The 17,527-nt window shown below is 41.2% G+C and overlaps 1 pseudogene; it reads right to left on the reverse strand.

Moving 5' to 3' along the window:
* Positions 1 to 15,649, reverse strand: part of LOC101358723 (suppressor of SWI4 1 homolog pseudogene) — a 69,716-nt pseudogene extending 54,067 nt beyond the window's left edge.
* Positions 15,650 to 17,527: the final 1,878 nt, after the last annotated feature.

Consider the following 17,527-nt stretch of genomic DNA (forward strand, 5'->3'; position numbering starts at 1 on the left):
CCCTGCCTGTACAAAGAGACTAGACCTCAAGCTTCTGCCCTAAAATCAACAAGGCAGACCTCCCCAGGGGTCCTTTTGGAGTGTGCCAACACCTTCCCCACCCAGATACTGTCGGTTGCAAACCTACTGTGAATTGCTACAGAAGGCCGGTGCAGTGGTGTCTGCTCTCATAGGCAACATTCTACCTGCCTCCCTGAGCACCCCATAGCTCAGGCCTCTGAAATCAAGGGGACAGACCTCCTGGGGAGTCAGTTCTGGTCAGCCTGCTCCCCCTTGCATTCAGTGCTGAAGCATGCTGACTGAGGCTGCTGCATGCTCAGAAGCAGGAATCTTAGTGGAGGTTACACTGGCAGCCAACATACTACAGGGAGGGCTCTGATAACAAGGCAGACCTCCCCGAAGGTCCATTTGGAGCATGACAGCCCCTCCCACACCCAGACACTGTCACCTGCAAGCCTTCTGGAAGTTGCTACAGAAACACCCCGTGGTAGAATCTGCTCCCATAGACAGCACTCTGCCTGCTTGCCTGCACACGCCATAGGTCTGCCCCCTGGAACCAACAGGACAAACCTCCCTGGGGGTCAATTAGGGTTATTCTGCCCCCACTTCCAGTTGGTGCTGAGGACTGCTGACTGGGGCTGCTGTGTGTTAGGAAGCAGGGGTCTTGAGTGGAGGCTGCACTCACAGCCAACAATCCACTGGGGGGACTCTGACAGCAGCAAGGCGGACTTCCATGGGGATCTGACCAGAGTGTGATACCTGCTACCCCACCTGCTAAGTGTTGGTTGCCAGGCTGTTGCAAAGTGCTACAGAAGACCCCTACAGTGGAGTATGCTCCCACAGTCAGCACTCTACCTGCTCCCCATGCACCCCAGAGCTCATGCCTCTGAAACCAACAGGGCAGACCTCCCTGGGGATCAGTTTGGATCTGTCTGCTTCTCTTACAGTTGGTGCTGAGGACTGCTGACTGAGGCTGCTGTGTGCGAGGAAGCAGGCAACTTAAGTGGAAGCTACACTTACAGCTCTGATAGCAACAAGGGGAGGGCTCTGTCCCTCCACCAGTAACTGTCATCTGTTGGACTGATACTAACTCCTACTGAAGATTCCCTACAGTGGAGGCAGGAGATGGGTCACCTAAGTGGAGACTGCTCCCCCAGCCACCATAGAGCCACTGTGGCTCTGAAACCAATGAGACAGATCTCTCGGAGGTCCTTCTGGGGAGTGCCAGCCCCTTCTTCTCCTGAAATGGAGGAAATTCTGCCTGTGCTTCCCCTGAATGCCAGCTCAGATATAAGCATCCCCCACAGAGCAGGGAAGGAAGCCTCAGGGAAAGACAGATGGCAACACCAAGTGCCAAAGGGGACTTGCTGGGTGTGGGTTTTCTGACTAAAATGTGTTTGCAGGAACAGAGAAGGGAGGTAATAACTAGAGAGAGGAGACTGAACACCCTCATGGACAGAATGATTAGTAAATGATATCTCTTGCCTGAGTGGCAGTGCCCGCTGGGGGACAGAATGACCACAGCATGTTCTCTGGTATGTTTGGGAGGGATTGAAAGTTGAAAAATGAGATCTGGAATTTTTGAATCCCAATTAAACCAGGGAGGCAGAAGGAGCTATCACAGAGAGGGAGAGGAAATGGTAAACAAAGACCAAAAGCTCTGCCCACCTAAGTTTCTTACAGAAAGTAGTGAAGGCAAAAACACCAAATACTGGGGAAAACTGAGGAAGTTAATACTCTTGAAAATTCCAATGCCTCAACAAAAAAGTCACAAGACACACAATGAACAGAGAAACAATGGCCTATCCAAATGAACATGACAAAAGCGGTGAAAGTGCATCTAGGGATGACCAAATAATGAAAAAAATGGAAGAATATATAATACAACAATATTAAACATAATTAAAGTACTAAAGGAAAATGTAGACTAGAGCTAAAAGGAAAAAGGAAAACAATGCAAGAACAAAATGAATATCTCAAAAAAAAAGATATTGCAACTGAAATGGAAAACAACTGAAATGAGAAACACAATAGAAATAATTATCAACAGATTTAATCAGGTGAAGAAAGGATCATTGAATTAGAGGATAAGAGTTAAAATTACAAACACTGAAGAGCAACAAGAATGGAGGCTCAAGAAGGCTGAGCACAGTTTAATGGAATTATGGAACAACATCATGAGGCCTAATATATGCTTCATGGGAATTCCAGAAGGAGATGAGAGAAAGGGACAAGAGAATATTTGAAGAAATAATGACAGAAGATTTCCCCAGTGTACATGAATCTACAAATCTAAGAAGCTCAAAGAACCCTAAGCAGGATAAACCCAAAGACATCTACACCAAGACACATCATAGTTATGCTCTCAGAAATTAAACATAAAGAGAGACTCCTGAAACCAGTGAGAGAGAAGCAAACAGTCACATACAGAGGATCCCCAATAAGATTAAGTGCAGATTTTTCCTCAGAAATATTGGACGCCAGAAGGCAATGAAATGATATATTTAAAGTTCCAAAAGGGGGAAACAAACAAACAAACAAACAAAAAAAACAACCTGTCAACCAAGAATACTATACCCAGCTAAACTATCTTTCAAGAATGAGGGCAAAATTAAAATATTCCCAGACAAACAGAAACTGAAAGTGTTCATATCCACCAGACTGGCCTTACAAAAAATACTAATGGGAGTTGTGAAGATGGAAGGGAAAAGACATTAGAAAGTAATTCAAAGCTATACATAGAAAGAAAGATCCCTAATAAAGGGAAATCCATGGACAAGTATAAGGGCTAGTAATAAAGCATTCATGCTTGATAATTCTAAATGTTTTGTCCTTCATGTTTTTTAATAGCAAATATATAAAAGGCAAGGATAAAATAATGTTACACGGCATATGAAATATAAAAATGTAATTAGTGATAACAACAACAAAAGGGAGGGGAGAGGAATGGTATAGATATAGAAGTTCTTGTATGTTACTGAAGTTAAATACCAACTTACCCTCGAATTTTATAAATACAAACTCTTAAATGTAATATTCATGGTAACCATTAAGAAAATATATAAAAACATACACGAAAGGAAAGGAGAAGGGAATCAAAAAGGCTCACTACAATAAACCAACAAAACATAAAAATAAGCAGTACTAAAGGACAAAGACAGACTTATGAGACACAAAAAACAAATAAAAAAATGGCCAAAGTAAGTCACTTCTTATCAGTAATTACAGTCAATGTAAATGGACTAAATACTCCAATCAAAAGCAGAGAGTGGCAGAATGGATTAAAAAAACATGATCCAACTATATGCTGTTTACAAGAGACACACCTTAAAACCCAAGGACACAAATAGGTTGAAAGTGAAAGGATAGAAAAAAAAATTCCATGCAAATAATAACCAAAAGAGGGCTGGGGTGGCAATCTTAATATCAGACAAAGTAGATTTTAAGACAAAATCTGTCAGAGAGATAAAGATGGACATTATATAGTGAGGAAAGGGTCAATTAATCAAGAAGATTTAACAATCATAAATATACATGCACTCAACTTCAGGGCACATAAATATATAAAGCAAACACTGACAGGATTGAAGGGCAAAATAGATAGTACTACAATAATAGTTGAAGACTTTAATGCATCACTATCAATATTGGACAGAACATCTAGAAAGAAGATCAACAGAGGATTTGAATGACCGCAAACCAACTAGACATAATAGGCATATATAGAACACTTCACCCCAAAACAGCACAATACTTATTCTACTCCAGTGCACATGTATCATTCTCCAGGGTAGACCACATTTAAGGTCACAAAGCAAGTCTTGATAAATTTAAAAAGATTGAAATCATACAGAGTAGGGCAAAGAAGTGACCACAACGGAGTGAAGCTAGAAATCAATAACAGAAAAAAAGACCCAGAAAATACACAAACGTATGGAAATTAAACAACACACTATTAACTACCAGTGGGTCAAAGAAGAAATCAAAAGAGAAATCACAAATTTCTTACAGTCAAATGAAAATGAAAACACAACATACCAAAACTTATGGAATGCAGCAAAGGCAGTACTCAGATGGAAACTTATAGCAATAAATACCGATATAAAAAAAAGAAGAAAGATCTCAAATCAACAGTCTAACTTGACAACTCCAGCAACTAGAAAGAGAAGAGCAAACTAAGCCTAAACCTACCAGAAGAAATTAAATAGCAAAGATCAGAACTGAAATAAATAAAATCAAAAACAGAAAGATAAAAGAGGGAATCAATAAAAGCAGAAGTTGGTTCTTTGGAAAGATCAATAAAATTGACAAACCTTTAGCTAGACTGACAAACCTTTAGCTAGACTGACAAAGAAAAGAAAAGATCCAAATAACCAAAATAAAAAAAAATAAAAAAAAAAAGAGGAGACTTTACAACTGACCCAATAGAAATAAAGAGAACTACAACAGAATAATATGAACAACAGTATGACAAAAAACTGGATAACCTAGATGAAGAGGATAGATTCTTAGAATCACACAACCTACCCAAACTGACTCAAGAGGAAACAGAAAGTCTCAACAGACCCATAACAAGTAAAGAGATCAAATCAGTGATCAAAACCTCCCAATGAAAGAAAAGTCCTGGACCAGATGGCTACATCGGGGAATTCTATCAAATATTTAGAGAAGAATTAACACCAATACTGTTTAAACTCTTCCAAAAGATTGAGAAAGAAGGAATACCTCCTAATTCATTCTATGGGGCAGCATAACCCTGATACCCAAATCAGACAAAGACACCCCAAGAAAAGAAAACTACAGGCCAATACCTCTTATGAATATAGATATAAAAATCCTCAACAAAATACTAGAGAACAGAATCCAACAGCATATTAAAAGAGTCATACACCACAACCAAGTGGGATTTATTCCAGAATGCAGGGATGGTTCAACATTAGAAAATCAATCAATGTAATACACCACATCAACAGAACAAAGGAAAAGAACCACATAATAATCTCTATGGATGCAGAAAAAGCACTTGATAAAATACAACACCTTTTCTTGATGAAAACCCTAAAGAAGATTGGAATAGAAGGAAACTTTCTCAATATGATTCAGGGCATTTATGAAAATCCAACAGCCAACATTATACTTAATGGAAAAATATTGAGAGCTTTCCCTTTGAAACTAGGAACAAGACAAAAATGCCCAGTCTCACCACTTCTACTCAATATTGTATTAGTACTAGCCAGAGCAATAAGACAAGAAAAAGAAATAAAAGGTATCCAGGTTGGAAAAGAAGAAGTAAAATTATCTCTATTCATGGATGATATGATCCTACATGTAGAAAATCCAAAAGAGTCCACAAGAAAACTTTTAGAGCTAATAGAAGAATTTAGCAAAGTTGCAGGGTACAAGGTAAACAAACAAAAATCAGCTGGGTTTCTATACACCAGCAATGAGAAATCTGAAAGGGAAATTAGGGAAAGAATTCCATTACAACAGCATCTAACAGAATAAAATATCTATGTATAAATCTCACCAGGGACGTGAAGGACTTACACAATGAAAACTAAAAAACGTTACTGAAAGAGATTAAAGAAGACTTAAATAAATGGAAAGATGTTCCATGTTCATGGATTGGAAGACTTAACATTGTTAAGATTTCAATACTACCCAAAGTGATCTATAGATTCAATGCATTCCTGATTAAAATTCCAGCAGCCTTCTTTATGGAAATAGAAAAACCAATCCTCAACTTTATATAGAATTACACGAGGCCCTGAATAGCTAAAACAAATTTGAAAGACCAGAGCAAAGTAGGAAGAGTCACACTTCCTGATTTTAAAACATACTATACAGCTACAGTAATCAAAATAGCCTGGTACTGGTTTAACAATAGATCAATGGAATAGAATTGAGATTCCAGAAAAAATCCCACACGTCTATGGTCAACTGATTTTTCACAAGGGTGCTAAGTCCTTTTGATGGGGAAAGAAGCATCTCTTCAATAAATGGTGTTTGGAAAATTGGATTTCCATATGCAGAAAAATGAAACAGGATCCATGCCTCACACCACACATGAAAACAAATTCAAAATGGATTAAGGACTTCAATGTGCAAACTAAAACATAAAATTCTTAGAAGAACAAGCGGAGACAATGCTGTCAGGCCTAGCTTTCAACAATGGGTTATCTAATATAATAACAAAAGCACAAACAGCAAAAGATAAAATAAATAAATTGAACCTCATAAAAATTAAAAACTTTTGTTCATCAAAAATCTTTACAAAAAAAGTGAAAAGACAGGCTACCAACTGGGGTAATATCTTTGGAAGCCATGTATCTGACAAGAATCTAATAACCAAAATATATATAAAACTTCAACAACTTAATAATAAAAAGACAAATAACCCAATCATAACATGGGCAAAGGACTTGAATCGACATTTCACCAAAGAGGGCATTCAAATGGCTACCAAACACATGAAAAGATGCTCAGCATCATTAGCCATTAGAGAGATGCAAATTGAAACTACAGTGACATACCATTTCACCCCACTAGGATGGCTAAGATTTTAAAAATAAAACAAAACAGAAAATAACAAATATTGATGAGGTGGGAATGCAAACTGGTACAGCTGTTGTGGAAAACAGTGTGGCAGTTCCTCAAAAAACTAACAATAGAACTACCATAATCCACTGCTGTCAAGTTGATTCCAACCCACAGCGATTGAATAGGACAGAAGAGAACTGGCTGTAATCTTTAGCCACATCTTTCTTCCGAAGAGTGGCTGGTGGGTTTGAACAGCCAACCTTTCAGTTAGCAGCCGAGCGCTTAACCACTGTGCCCCCAGGGCTCCACTCCTAGGTATATATACCTGAAAGACTTAAAAGCAGAGGCTCAAAAAGAGACTTGTACACCAATGTTCACTGCAGCACTATTCACAATAGCCAAAATGTGGAAACAACCTAAATGCCTATCAACAGATGAATGGATAAACAAAATGTGGTACATATATACAGTGGAATGCTACTCAACCAGTGGGAGGAATGAAGTTTTAATACATGTTGCAGTATGGATGGAGCTTGAAGACATTATGCTGAGCCAGATAAGCCAATCACAAAAGGACAAATACTGTATATCCTCACTTATATAAAAAGACCAGAAAAAGCAATTGCATAGAGACCAAAGTTTAGTAGTGGTTACCAAGGGTGGGAGGGCAGAGGAAAAGGAGGGTTAATGGTGATGGAAAAACCTCATTGATGAAGGGTAGGGTTGCACAGCTGATTATTGTAATTGCTGTCAATAAGTTGTACACCTGTAAAAAGATAAATTGGCAAAAGTTGTGTGATAGATATATTTACAACAATGACAAAACAAAAAAAAGAGATAGCTGTTGAGACTGCTTATGTACAACCAAATACCTCATGGGATTTTGTTCATTCATTTGGAGGTTTAGGGTCATGATTTCATGGGACATCCCAATTAATTGGCCTAATAATGTGTCTAGTGCTTCTGTTCTACCTCCTAGTTCATTGTGTATTGCCTGGGGTCTTAAAAGCTTCCAAGGCACAATAATTGATCTCTGTTCATGTGGAGGAACAGAGGAAGAAGGAGAGTCAAGAATAGGAGTAGGGTATGGAATGTGTGGCTAATTACCTCTATGAACAACTGCCTCCTTTGCCATGAGATCCATAGAGTTTTCATTGGCTGATTTTTGGAAGTAGATTGCCAGGCCTTTCTTCATAGTCTGTCTTAGTCTTGAAGCTCCACTGAAACCTGTTCAACATCATAACAACACTCAAGCATCCATTGACAGATGGGTGGTGGCTTCACATGAAGTGCATTGGCTGGAAATCAAACCTGGGTCTTCCTCATGAAAGGTGAGAGGAGGATGCATGTGGAATAAGAATAGGATGGACTGTGTGGCTAATGCCTCCATAAACAACTACCTCCTTTGCCATGAGACCAGAAGAACTGGATGGTGCCTGGCTACCATTACTGAACATTTTGATCAAAGATTCCATAGAAGAATCCTGACCAAAAGGGGCAAAATACAGAACAGAATTTCAAATTCTCATGGACTCTAGACTTTCTGGAGCCATGGAGGGTGGAGGAACCCCTGAAACTGTTGCCCTGAGATAATCTTTAAACCTTAAACCAAAAATATCCGTTGAAGTCTTCTTAAAACCTAATAGTTTACCTTAATTAATAAAAAAGTTCTGCCTTGAGCACTAAGTGCTTTTAAGAACTATCTATACGGGATCAAATTGACAACATCAACCCCCTTAGGGGGCAGTGAGTTTATGTTCGTTGAGGAACAACTCAGAAAAGGAGGGTGAGAATGGTTGTACAACTCAAAGACTGCAATCAATATCACTAAATTTTACAAGTAGAAATGGTTGAATTTTGTGTATGCGTTGCTGTGTATATTCTCAACAACAACAAAATAAATAAAATTCAGAAAAAAAATATAAGAAGAGGACATCAGAGTGATGTGATGTGGTAAGAATTCCACCTGTTGTTGCTGGCTTTGAAGATGGAGGAAGAGGGCTATAAGCTGGAAAAGGCAAGGAAATGGTTTCTCCCCTACAGCTTCCAGAAAGGAATGCAGCCCTGCCAACATCTTGGTTTCAGCCCAGTGAGACCTGCATCAGAATCTGACCTCCAGAAGTGAAAGCTAATCTACTTGTGTTGTTTGAAAGGAACAAATGAGGGCCATACCATTGGCGGTTATCAAACAATATCTTATTTTCTACCTGACAGGGTGTGTCACCACAGGCTCACTGTGGATATTTTAATGATGGATACTTTTCAGGGAAAGAACTGAGGTTGCTCCTCCACAGGTATCCTGAGACTGTGTCTGCACTGTTGGAACTCCAGCATTCTTCAAGCTGGTAGGAAAGGAGAGGAGGAAGTCCAGAAGGCCTCATTATCTCCGATGCTCAACAAGCTCTCTAAGCGTTATTACTTCACCATTTCATGCTGGAAGATTATATAAGACTCACCCTGCCCAGGAAGGTCTCTAGGAGACTTTGTTGAGGCTCTGATCCCCCATTCCACCCACAAAGTCCAGCAAAGTCCGTGGTGGCCCTGGGAAAGCCTGGTGCACTTGTCTTGAGGTATCTGTGCATATGATGTTCTTCTGGTTGTGCCCATGTGTGCAAAAATCTGTGTCTTGTGTGTCTCCTATGTCAGTATGTGACTGTGTACAAGTCTCTGTATGTGTCTTTGTGGGTCTGCATTTGTGGGTTTGTGTGTGGTGCTTGTGTGTATACGAGAGAATCTGAGCTGAGTTAGTGTTTATGTTTAGACTGTGTTTGCGGGTATATCTGAATAGCTGCAGGAATAACATTCTTTTAGTTACATTTACTAATTTTGTCCCTAATGGCTTAATTTATGAAGATGCCAGCTGCTGTCCTCCCCGCTCTCCCCACCAAGAACAAGGCAATGTGATCCAGCTGTCTTCCTGGAATGCATTTGGCTCTTCTGGAGCACACTTTATTATGAGTTTTTTGAAGCTTTTGGAAGGCCTCATGAGAGAGGTGCTGGGAGTTCATCACAGATTATTTTTAATAACAGAATTCTGGAGGGAAATGGAAAGTGATGTTTTATTGGCAAGCTGTCTTTTCCATCTTTAAAGTAAACAGAGACTCCATTTTCAACATTATTTAAACATCATCCTTGTCCCCTTTTTAAATCATCCCCTAAACGGCTAAAACCAAGACCACAAGCAGAGTCCTCTCGATGTGTTTCTGTGCATCCAGCCTCAGCATGGTGGGGCGTAGGGGGGAAGGCTCCACATGGGAGCGGGTGCACCCACAGCACCCCATGCTCTCCGCTGTGACTTGAGCCCTCTGTGGTCTCAGGGAGGCTGTCTCCCTGCTCGAGATGTCAGCCAGGCAGCCCCTTGGCCTCTGGCAGGCATTGGTGATGCAGAATGTTTGGGGAGAATGAGAACATGGGGATGAAGTGCACCCTATTGTCTAGAGAAGCTTCTGTTGGCTTTGGAGCAGGCCCTGCTTCAAACTGCTGCTTGTCATTCCAAAGGAACTAAACTGAACTGAACTGAATTTGATCCAAATAAATGCACCGAGCACTCGGTCCCGGGCAATGTGTTAAGCCTGGGGTAGGGAATGGAAATGAATGAAAGCCGAGCCTCCCATGCCCCTTGAGAATGTGGTGGCATGGGCGCAAACCCCATCTCCTCAGCTGTGATAGTCGGAGGCCCCATGATGTCTGTGAGCCACGCTGCTGTTCTCTGGAGCCACCACCCTGCATCTGCAACAGTGTTTCTGCGCTGGCCTAACACCTGGGCCTGGAAACCTACCCTCTGCTGCTTTCCACAGGTCCTCTTCATGTTGCACCGTGGTTAAAGTGCCCATCTGCTAACCGAAAGGTCATTGATTGGAGCCCACCAGGCCTATGGGGCAATTCTACTCTGACCTTTAGGGTCGCTGTCTTAGGCTGGGTTCTCTAGAGAAGAAAAACCAGTAAGGCATATAAATAAATAAATAGATAAATAGATAGATAAATAAATGATAGATGTAGACCATAGATAAAAGCTCAGTATAGCAATTACAATGGAATACTTGAGTAAAAAAGGATTACTTAATTAAATAAATAAATAAATATATATATATATATAGAGAGAGAGAGAGAGAGAGAAAGAGATTTATATCAAAGAAACAGCTCATGCGATTGCAGAGGCTGTAACATCCCAAGTCCATGGATTAGGATAGAGGCTTCTCCCAATTCACGTAGCTGAAGGGGCTGGCGAACCCAACATCGGCAGGTTGGAAAGCAGGACTCTGCTCACAGACTGTGGAGATCAATGAATCCCAGGATCAGCAGATAAGCTGCTAGCTCAAGTCCCAAGAACCAGAAGTCAGATGAACAGGAGGCAGCCGCAGGATCCAGAGCAAGCAAAAAGCCAGAATGTCTGCTTATATTCATATGCAGGCCACACCCCCAAAGAAACTCACTTGCAACTGATTGGCTACTCACAGCAGATTCAATCATGGGGGTGATCACATAGAAACACTGAGACTCATGGCCCAGCCAAGTTGACACACAATCTTAACCATCACAGTCGCTATGAGTCAGAATCGACCCAACGGCAATGGGTGGTGGAGGTGATGGGGGATGTGGGAGTCACGGCAGGGTTGCCCTGTACTCTGACCTGCTCCTTGGTGCGTGCTCCCCTCTCCTGCCCGTCTTTCTCACCCCCATCATAGCTGGCCCTTCCCATCTGGGCAGGACTGTCCCTCCCTCCCTCAGACATCCTCAGACACTCAACTTTTTCCCTTAATAGGCTCAGTAAGAAGTTTTTTTCTGACCACAGAGAAATTTTGAGTAACACATTATTCTGTCTAACTACATATATAACGCTCATAGCCAGGTAGGAGGTTTATGTTAAAATTATTTTTGTAGGTTGTGCTACTCTTAAGAGAAAGGGCAGAACTGTGTTCGTGAGACAATAAATCATCATTTTACATAACAAATTGCAGAGGGGAAGAGACGGGAGGGCAGAAGGAGAAAAACATGAGTATACCACTGAAACATGGATGCCTCGTTTTCTGACTGATTTACGAAGTCATTTTCCTGGGGTTATGCCAGGTGTGTATCCTCTTTGGTGATTTACCAAAAAAATCCATTGCTCAAGTTGATTCCGACTCATAGCGACCCTATAGGACAGAGTAGAACTACCCCACAGGGTTTCCAGTGCTCTAAATCTTTCTGTAAGTAGACTGCTACATCTTTTCCCCATGGAGTGGCTGGTGGGTTCCAGTTGCAGATCTTTCAGTTATCGGCCAGAGTGCTTAACCACTGTGCCACCAGGGCTCCTTTCAGTGACTTACTTAATATTAAATTAAATAATTTTAGTATTATTAGTATCAGAGAGCATTCTGACTGTACTTCTTCCAAGAAGGATTTGTTTATTCTTCTGGCACACAATCATTTATTCAATATTCTTCACTAACCTCAGAGTTTAAAGGCATCAATTCTTCTTCAGTCTTCCTTATTCATGTCCAGCTTTCACATGTATATAAGGTGATTGAAAACACCACGGCTTGGGTCAGGGGCACCTTAGTCCTTAAAGTGGCATCTTTGCTTTTTAACCCTTTAAAGAGGTCTTTTGCAGCACATTTGCCCATGCAATAGAGCATTTGATTTCTTGACTGCTGCTTCCATGGGCGTTGATTGTGGATGCAAGTAAAATGAAATCCTTGACAACGTCAATCTTTTCTCCATTTATCATGATGTTGCTTATTGGTCCACTTGTGAAGTTTTTAGTTTTCTTTATGTTGAGGTGTCATCCATACTGAAGGCTTTAGTCTTTGATCTTCATCAGTAAGTGCTTCAAGCCCCCTTCACTTTGTGCAAGCAAGCTTGTAACATCTGCATATCATTGTTAGTGAGTCTTCCTCCAGTCCTGATGCTGCGTTCTTCTTCTTATAGTCCAGCTTCTCTGATTATTTGCTCAGCATACAGATTAAATATGTACGGTGAAAGGACATAACCCTGATGCACACCTTTTCTGATTTTAAACCTTGCAGTATCCTCTTGTTCTGTTCAAATGACTGCCTCTTGGTCTATGTACAGTTTCCACATGAGCACAAATCTGTCTTGGAAGAAGTACAGTCAGCATACTCTTTAACAGTGAGAATGGCCAGACTTCATCTCACTTACTTTGGACAAGTTATCAGGAAGGAGCAATCCCTGCAGAAGGACATCAAGCTTAGTAAAACAGAGGGTCAGTGAGAGAGAGGAAGACCTTCAGTGAGATGGATTGACACTGTGGGCTCAAACACAGCAACCACTGTGAGGATGGAGCAGGACAGGGCAATGTTTTGTTCTGCTATACACAAGGTCGAGTTGGAACTGACTCGATGACATCTAACAACATCAACGACAACATCAGAGACATTATCTAATTCTCTGTCTTTACTAACAAAGAAGATTTTTTTTTCTATGTTCATACTTTGTTTCTTTTCCTCATTTATCTTTGTAACAAAAATAATTTTGATAGGTGGGATTTTTCAAAATTAATTTAAAGTGTTTTTAATATATTTTTTATTTAGGAGTAATTTTAATTTATAGAAAAGTTGCAAAGATAGTATAGAGTTCCTGTATACCACTCACCTAGTTTCCCCTGATGTTAATGTCTTATATAATCATGATACATTTATCAAAACTAAGCAGTTAGCCATGGTGCAGCACTGTTCACTGAAGTACAAACTTTGCTCAGATTTCACCAGTTATTCCACTGATGTCCATTTTCTGTTCCAGGATCTGGTCAGGATACCACATTGCATTTATTTGTCGTGTCTCCTTGTTTTCCTCTCCTTTGTGACAATTCAACAGTCTTTGATTTTTATGACCTTGACGGTGTTGAATAGTGCTGCTCAGATATTTTTAGAATGCCCTTTAGTTTGGTTGTATTTTATGTTTTTCATAGTTAGGGTTACAGGCTTTGGGGAAGAACAGTGCAGAGATGAAGTGCCCTTCTCAGCACGTCATAGCAGAGCATACGTGACATCCACACGACTTACCCTTGGCCGCTTGGTTACGATGATGTCTGCTGTGCTTCTTAATGTGTGATATTTTTGTGGTTTAAAAAGGTAAGATTTTTTTTTCTTTCTTTGAATGTGAGTTTGAACTCGGAGCTTCTTCAGCATTTACATTAGTAAATTTTAATGTTTATCTAATGTGTATGCGAAAGCCCTGTGGAGTAGTTTTACTCTGCACACCTGGGGTCGCCATGAGTCAGAATGGACTCCAGGGCAACTACAACAACTCACAACAATCCTGATGTGTGTTGCCATCACACAGGCGGGCAGTCGGAAGAGTGGAATGTAAGCAAGCATAGGAGGTGTGTTCTTATAGAGTGAGCCCCCCTCCTTCACCTGAGGAGAGGCTGCAGCCTCCACTTTTCTGGAGGCACCCCAGCTGACTGGGAATTTTCCGAGCTCCCAGAAATCTCTCTCTGCTGCTTGGGGGTATATCTAAACCTCCGTTTAGGAGCCCTGGTGGCTCCGTGGTTAAGCGCTAGGCTTCTAACTGAAAGGTCAGCAGTTCAAACCCACCAGCCACTCCGCAGGAGAAAGATGTGTCCGTCTGCTTCCATAAAGATTACCCGTTGCCGACTCATAGCGACCCTTTAGGACAGAGTAGAACTGCCACAGTGTTTTTAAGGCTGTAATCTTTACAGAAGCAGACTGCCATATCTTTTTCTCCTGGAACGGCTGGTGGGTTCCGACCACCAACCTTTCGGTTAGCAGCGAAGCTCTTAACCACTGCGCCACCGCCACCATAGCTCCGCCCGTAAAGATGACAGCCTTGGAAACCCTGTGCAGCAGTTCCACTCTGTCCTTGTAGGGCCGCTAAGAGTCCAAATCAACTTGATGGCAACGGGTTTGGTTTTTGGTTAACTTCCGTTTAATGCTTATGTAGAATGTGCTGTAGAACAACTAAAGTATCCCTCTTTCTTCAAATGACACGCAGACCCCCTCTCCGTCCTGACGGCTGCAGGAGTTAGGGGGCTGGGGCAGGTTTGGGGGCCCTCTTACGCCCACAGACGCTGTTCAGCGTGGGCAGGCCTAGGCCAAGTCCTGGAAGACTGGCTGCCTTTACTGGTGGCACATTCGCATGCACTTCCAGGAATAGAACCTGGAGCAGTTTTTCTGCCAAGAATTCATTCTCCTGGGATGTAGGAGGGAGGGCAGAGCAGGGCCAGTGGCCTCAGAGCCTGACAAAGCTGTGGTGGGGTGGGGACCAGGGCTGCAGTTCTCAGACTGGCCGCTGTTCCTGCGCACTTGGACGGCACAGTCGCTCTTTTGCCCTTCCTGGTCTCCCCTTATTTGTTTTCCTTACTTAGATCACCAGGTCTTTCTTCCTAGTCTGTCTTAGTCTGGAAGTTCCACCGACACCAGTTTAGCATCATAGCAACATGCAAGCCTCTACTGACAGGTGGTGACTGTGCATGAGGTGCGTTGGCTGGGAATCTGGTTAGGAACTGAACCTGGGTTTCCCGTACATAAATCCAGAATTCTGCCACTGAACCACCATTGCCCTCGGAGACTATGTTAGCCCTGAGAAATCTCTCTTTAAATTTTCCCTTAAAATACACATGAAACTATAGACACACACACACACACACACAAATCCAATATCACACACAGAAAAACTCACAGGAACCATGTCATCAGTTGTTAACCTTGGGAGGAATTTCTATTAACTTTAGCAACAATGAGACAGCCTCAGAAACACAATAGTTGACATTTTCATTGTTAATGCTCTGATACAGAAAGGTTCCCTTGACCACAAGTAGGTGAGAAGACACGAGGCCTTGGCGACCCACCTCCATAGAGGGGATGGGTGATGTCACACTGAGTGCTGAAGGCCGTGGTCCCGAAATATACAATGACAGGGCTTTGGCAGGACTTCGGGTGGGGGGAGAACACTGTTTTATCTTTTTGCGCACTGTGTCTGGTCGAAGAAAACTGAATCTCTCCCCACATTCATGAGGGTGTACGTTATCCACAACTGCACGAGAGAATCTGACCATCAGCCCGGCAGACCAGACACCAAAGCCCTGACATCGGCAGAGGGGCGTGAGCCCAACCTTGCCTTCCAGCTTCAGCTCCCCAAGGGACATTCCAGCCAGAACCAGGGGACAGGCAAAAAGGGTAAAATCGTGCTGCCTGTCCTCTGTCAACAAGACCTTTCTGGAGGAGGAATACCCAGAAAAATCCAGATACTAGACAGCCAATGAAAATACTCTGTACTGTAAAAGGAGACATGTTGAAAACACAACCTTTGAAAAAAATTATTTTTAGGAAGGAATAAAAATAATTTAAAGATCTATATTTCATGTTCTCAGTGAACTACAAGAATACATGAGATTATTAGAAGACATCAGGATGATGAAAAATCAACGAGTTGAGAGACAAGCTCAGATGAAGATCACATCATCTCATCTTCAAAGAAGAGCAACAGCAGAACTAAAGTTTATATGAATGGAAGTAAAGGACAGACCTGACCCAGGACAAAAATGCTATAATGTTGAGGACAAACTTGGCTTGATATCCTAGAAGTCATGTAAAAATGACAAAGGGATGAAAACAATGATAAAAAATATAAAAGATACAGAGGATAGTGAAAGGAGAATTGATCTTCAAATAATAAGGCTATTATAAACAAAAAATAAAAACTGAAAAAGCAACAATCAAAGATATAATGCTTGAAAACTTTCCTGAGCTGGGCAAAAATGTACTTGGTTTAGAAACTGACAAAGACATTTAATGCAAATTTGCTAAAAATAAATCAAACAAAATATATTCTAGTAATTTAATAAGTCATTAAAAATAGATATTGAGCATTCAATCTGAGAGTACATGTTACTCACAAAGGAACAATATACCACTCAGGATGATGTTGTATTTTTCATTCACGACAGTAAGTTGCAGAAGACAATGGGATAACTTCTAAGTTTTCAGAGAAATCATGTTTATTATTCCCAATTTGACTTATATGTGTTAAGACAACAAAAACATATTTATGTGCAAGGGCTCTGGAAGTATGCTAAGCCTTATGCTACTAATTGAAAATGTATTGACAGCTGAGAGAAGAATCAAAAATAAGAACTCAGGGATGGAGAGGCCGATTTATAAAATTTTACATTATTGTCTATTTGAATGAAAAGCCAAAGATCAGAATTAAGGTTAAAGATCATACCATAAACAAAAATAGTAACTTAACAACAATGACATGACTCTTTAATTCCTGATTTGATGATTAAAGACTGAGAAATGTCTCTGAGTCAGGCACTGTCTAGAAGCTGAGGATGAAGACAATTGCAATTCCTGCTTTTATGAAGTACATATTCTAAATAATACACTAAAAACAGAGGTTGATAAACCAATTTTCAAATAGTGATAAAAGCTGTAAAGAAAATCACACAAGGTAATTGATATGGAAGAATAGAGCCCAGTGGAAGGCTACTTCAGACATGACAGTCAGGGAGATCTCCTCAAGGAGACATCTGAGCTGTGATGGAAGAGCTGAAAGCATCATTCACGTGAGGATCTTGGGGAAGGACATTCAGGTGGAGGGAGCAGTGACTGCAAAGTTCCTGAGAGGACATGAGTCTTGCTGTTTGAGAAATGAGGATGCCAGTGTGGCTGAAAGATGGTAAATGTAGGCAGAGGAGAGGGGGGAGGGCAAACCAAAACAAAAAACCAGTTGTCATTGAGTAGATTCTGACTCTTGACTACCCTGTGTGTTGCAGAATAGGGTATAGGGTCTTCATGGCTGTGACCTTTTGGAAGCAGATCTTGAGGCCTTTCTTCCAAGGTGCCTCTGGATGGGTTCAAATCATCAACCTTTTGGTTAGTAGCTGCGTGTTTAACAGTTTGTGCCACCTATGGACTCTTGGGTCCATGGTGAGGAGTTGGGATTTTACTCTAAGGGCCACAGGACATGGTTGAAGGGTCTAAGCATAAAAGTGACATGATCTGAACTATGCTGTCAGTAG

This window comes from Trichechus manatus, unplaced genomic scaffold (assembly GCF_000243295.1).
Source record: "Trichechus manatus latirostris isolate Lorelei unplaced genomic scaffold, TriManLat1.0 scaffold00308, whole genome shotgun sequence".
NCBI classification, from domain to species: Eukaryota; Metazoa; Chordata; class Mammalia; order Sirenia; family Trichechidae; genus Trichechus; species Trichechus manatus.